The sequence below is a fragment of the Bos grunniens genome, chromosome X (assembly GCF_055505025.1).
Source record: "Bos grunniens cultivar Pamir isolate PY7600 chromosome X, Bosgru_T2T1.0, whole genome shotgun sequence".
In the NCBI taxonomy this organism is placed as follows: Eukaryota; Metazoa; Chordata; class Mammalia; order Artiodactyla; family Bovidae; genus Bos; species Bos grunniens.
Genome location: NC_141194.1, coordinates 131,149,964 through 131,155,712, shown reverse-complemented (window position 1 = coordinate 131,155,712; position 5,749 = coordinate 131,149,964).

Here is a 5,749-nt window from a genome sequence, read left to right as displayed (position 1 = left end):
TTGTCTTTTCATGTGCATGTTGGCCACCTGCATTTTGTGTGTCTGTGTGTAAAATTGTCTATTCAGTCCTTCTGCCCATTTTAAAAATCAGGATTTTTTTTAAATTGTGTTGTACAAACTGTTTATATATGTTGGGTATTACTCCCTTATCAGTCATATCATTTGGAAATATTTTATCCCTTTCATTAAGTTGTCTTTTTATTTTCTCAATGTTTTCCTTTGCTGTGGAAAAGCTTTTTAGTTTAATTAGGTTCCATTTGTTTATTCTTGCTTTTTTTTCTTTACTTTGGGAGATGGATCAAAAAAGACTTATGTTAGACTGTTCTGCTTATGTTTTCCTCTAGGAGTTTTATAGTATTTGTTCTTACATTTAGGTCCCTTTTGAGTTTATTTTTGTATATGGTGTTACAGAATGCTCTAATTTCATTCTTTTACATGAAGCTATTCAGTTTACATAGCACTACTTCTTGAAGATTATCTTGTCTCCATTGTGTATTCTTGTCTCTTTTGTCATAGATTAATTGACCATAAGTGCATGGGTTTATTTATGGGCTCCCTATCCTGTTCCATTGATCTATGTGTATATTTTTGTGCCAGTACCATACTTTTTTGATTATCATAGCTTTGTAGTATAGTCTGAAGTCAAGAAACTTCCTCCAGCTCTGATTTTCTTTCTCAAGATTGTTTTGGCTATTTGGGATCTCTTGTGTGTCCATACAAATTTTAAAATTATTCTGTGAAAAATGCCACTGGTATTTTGATAGGGATTGCATGGAATCTGTAGATTGTGTTGGGTAGTATGTCCATTTTAAAAATATTGATTCTTCCTAAGAACATGGTATATTTTTCCATTAGCGTCCTCTTTTATTTATTTATTTATTAATTTTGGCTGCACCGTGTGGCATGCAGGGTCTTAGTTCCTCGACCAGAGACTGAACCTATGCCTCCTGCATTTGAATCATTGAGTCTTAACCACTGGTCAACCAGGGAAGTTCTGTTTGTGTATTCTTTAATTTCTTTCATCAGCATCTTATAGTTTTTGAAATACAGGTCTTTTCTCTCCTTAGGTAGGTTTATTCCTAGGTATTTTATTCTTTTTGATGTAATGGTAAATGGGATTGTTTCCTTAATTTCTTTTCCTGATACTTTGCTGTTAGTGTATAGAAATATAACACATTTGGGTATATTAATTTTGTATCCTTCAACTTTACTGAATTCACCGGTGCACTCTAGTAGTTTTCTGGTGGCATCTTTAGAATTTTCTGTGTATAATATCATGTCATCTGAAAACAGTTCATTTTATTTCTAAATTCAAGCAGTGGACAATTGGAATCAAAATTATGAAAATGTATGCATATCCTTTTAAATGCTTCTAAAAATGAAATTGCTAAGTATTAATATAACAAGCTAAAAACTGTAATATTAATATATACAAGATTTGTATGCTGAAAACTATAAAATACTGATGAAAGATTCAAGGACAATATAAATGGTGAGACATACCATGAGCATGGATTGGAGGATTCAATATAATAAAGATGCCAGTTCTTCCCAAAGTAATCTATAAATTTAATGCAATAAAACTTAAGCAATGAAAAGCACAGCAGAATTTTGCACACACAAAATTACCATATACTGCATACTGTTACTATAGACATCAAGAATTTCTAAAACTGTATTCTAAGTTTCACATAAAAGGAAACAATGAAATAGCTAAAACAATTTTGAGAAAAAGAGTAAAGTTGAAGGATTCACACTAACAAGTTTTAAGACAGTATAAATCTATAGGAATGAATACAGTATGCTTTGGTAAAGGAATAGACCCTTGAATCAATGAGCCAGAATAGATAGTTGAGAAATAGACCTACACAAATGTGGCCATTTGGTTTTTGATAAAGATATGAAAGCAAATCACTGGAGGAATGATAGTCTTTTCATCAAATAAAACAAGTGGTTTCATGTGCAAAAAAATGAACTCTGACCTCAACTTTACCCTTGGTACAAGGATTAACTTCAAATGGTACATAGGTATAAATATAAAATGTAAAAGCTTTAAAGCTTACAGAAAACATAGGAGAAAATCTATATAATCTGAGTTTAAGCAAAAGTTCTTAGAAAGGAAATAAAAACTATGATATAAAGGAAAAAATAAATAAGTTCTTTGTAAAAGTAAGAATATTTTCTGTTAAAGGCACTGCCATGAAGATGAAAAAACAAAGACTGGGAGAAAATATTTGCAATTCACATATCCAACAAAGGACTTGTATCCAGAATATATAAATAACTCTGAAAACTCAACAGTAAAAAAATACTTTTCAATTAAAAGTGGGAAAAAGGCATGATCAGACATTTCACTGAAGAAAATATACAGATAGAAAGTAAGTATAGGAGAAGTTATTTATCATCATTAGCCATTGTGTGCCAAGTAGCTTCAGTCATGTCCGACTCTGCAACCCTATGGACTGTAGCAGGCCAGGCTCCTCTGTCCGTGGGATTCTCCAGGCAAGAATACTGGAGTGGGTTGCCATTCCCTTCTCCAGGGGATCTTCCCAACTCAGGGATCAAACCAAGGTCTCTCGCATTGCAGGTGAATTCTTTATCACTGAGTCACCTGGGAAGCCCTCATTAGTCATTGCTGCTACTGCTGCTAAGTCGCTTCAGTCGTGTCTGACTCTGTGCCACCCCATAGATGGCAGCCCACCAGGCTCCTCTGTCCCTGGGATTCTCCAGGCAAGAACACTGGAGTGGGTTGCCATTTCCTTCTCCAATGCATGAAAGTGAAAGTGAAATCGCTCAGTCATGTCCGACTCCTAGCGACCCCATGGACTGCAGCCTACCAGGCTCCTCTGTCCATGGGATTTTCCAGGCAAGAGTACTGGAGTGGGGTGCCATTGCCTTCTCCCACAATAAACCATAATTGTGTAAAATAACCTAATTTGTATACTTTTACTAAGTAAAGTCTACATTACCCTCTCCTTATCTCACATTTTTCCTCCTAAGCAACCTGACCCCTACCCCAAATGCAGGTGTCAGATTCCTAAAAAGTCTGGAGGAAAGCTATGAAAAAATCAGGAGGCATGCAGACAGATGTAAATTTAAAATAATTTAAATAACACTATATAACCTATTGGAATGTCTTTTAAAATGCTGCAATACTAGTCTGGTTAGGATATGGAGCAACTGGAATTCTTATGCATTGCTCTTGGGAATGCAAAATTGTATAACCACTCTAGGAAACTTATTGGACATTTCTTATCATGTTAAAAATGCAATTGTACTCCGGGTAATTTTTCTTTGAGAAATGAGAACTTACACTCAGGTAAAAATTTATATACAATTCTTTGTAACAACTTTGTTTGTTATAGTAAAAAATTGGAAGCACTTTAAATGTCCTTCAATGGATGAGTGGTAAAATAAACTGTGATTCAACTGTGCAATTGAATACTAACTACTCAGCTAAACAAACAAAAAAGGTTTCTGCCCTGGAAGCTCTCCCTGGAAGCTATACAGTTTCTGACAAGTGCATTTGGATGTAAAGGGTTTACAGCCAAGAGAATAAGGCATTTGACTACATTACTAACTAAAGGGAGGTCAAGAGGATTATGATGACCATGTTGTGGATGAGGTCTTCTAGTGGTGGTATGGAAGGGCTTGGGAAATAAAGAAACATGAGCCAGAGAGAAAGTCATTGGATATTTATGGAGTGCCTTCTGAGCTCATGCAGTGTACTATCCTAGCAATGAGGACTGGTGAACTTAAAATTTATCATATGACAATGAAATATGTAAGTGATTGCAGGAGCAAATTAGGTACAAGTCATGCAGGAGTTATAGGCTAAGTGCATTCATAACAAGTTGGACGGAAAGTGAATAGTCATATAGCAAATCGTATTTTCTCACTGACTTCCATTATGACCGGAGACATGTAAGAGTTTTATTTTGCCTCAGCTGAAATCAACATCACATTTCAGGTTCCAAATGGTTGATTCAAGAAGCATGCTGCTTTTGTTGCTATATAGGGGCTTTAAGTCTTTCACGATATCTGAAGTCCAAATGGTCAGTCACACCACTTAAAATTTCAAGATCTTTTAAAGCACCCTATGAATGATAGGGGCTTTTCAGGTGGTGCTAGTGGTAAAGAATCCACCTGCCAATACAGGAGACATAAGAGAAGTGGGTTTGATCTCTGGGTTCGGAAGATCCCCTGGAGGAGGGCAAGGCAACCCACTCCAGTATTTTTGCCTGGAGAATCCCATGGACAGAGGAGCCTAGTGAGCTACAGTCCATAGAGTCAGAGTCAGACACGACTGAAGTGACTTAGCACACACACACACATGAATGATAAACTACTAAGCTAATCCCCATCTGATGGACATTCTCCCTGGTATCAGGTTACAAATACGTAGTGCAAGGAGCAGAAGCTCAGGAAACAAACATAAGAAGGTATAATCCCAGAACTACCACACCATCTCCTCCTGCAGGAGGAGAAGGGGAGGACAGAGGATGAGATGGTTGGATGGCATCACCGACTCAGTGGACATAAGTTTGAGCAAGCTCTAGGAGTTGGTGATGGACAGGGAAGCCTGACATGCTGCAGTCCATGGGGTCACAAAGAGTCGGACATAACTGAGCAACTGAACTGAACTGATACCACACCATCTGTGTGACCTTGGGATTTAACCTATTTGAACCTCAATTTCTTATATAAGGACAGTTGCAAAGAGGGTTTGCAACTCTTTGCATAGGGTTGCAAAGAGTTGCACATGACTGAAGCAACTTAGCACGCACACACATGCTGTTGAAGCAGATAGTTCAAGTTTGTACCCATATGTCATGTAGAAATTTCTGAGATTCATCAGAGACAAGAAAACACACCGTTATTTGCACATTAATACTTTAATAACAAAGATTTGAACACACCTCTTCCCTTCAAGCAAACCTTTCATTAATCAGTTTAGTTCACTTCAGTGACTCAGTCGTGTCCGACTCTTTGCAACCCCATGGACTGCAGCATGTCAGGCCTCCCTGTCCATCACCAACTCCTGGAGTTTACTCAAACTCATGTCCATTGAGTCGGTGATGCCAACCAACCATCTCATCCTCTGTCATCCCCTTCTCCTCCTGCCCTCAATCTTTCCCGGCATCAGGGTCTTTTCCAATGAGTCAGTTCTTCGCATCAGGTGGCCAAAGTATTGGAGTTTCAGCTTCAACATCAGTCCCTCCAATGAACACCCAGGACTGATCTACTTTAGGATGGACTGGTTGGATCTCCTTGCAGTCCAAGGGACTCTCAAGAGTCTTCTCTGACACCACAGTTCAAAAACATTAATTCATCTGTGCTCTAGAACCTCAGAAAAAGTAGGGTAGTCCAGGTTTGGAACACGTCTTTGCTAAGATTTTGAGAATGGAGAAAGTGAATGGCAAAAATCTGGGCAGAACTGAAAGATAAATCAAGGCTGACTCCTATAAGAGTGACCATGTCCAGGTTCATGTCATTGTCATGACAATGACCATGTCCATTGTCATCCTGATGACAATCTATAAGATGATGAACAATCCAAAGAGAGGAATTAAACTAAAGGTAATGCTTAGGAAGATCAGTCATTCCTTGGAGAAGGAATTTTGCACTACACTGGGATTTCTCTCCCATGGTTTCCAGAAGGCATCTAGAACAGAACTCCCAAGGCACAGACTCATATCTGGACATGAATTTAATCTGAGAGATCTTCCGGGTCTGTCCTTTGCCTCCA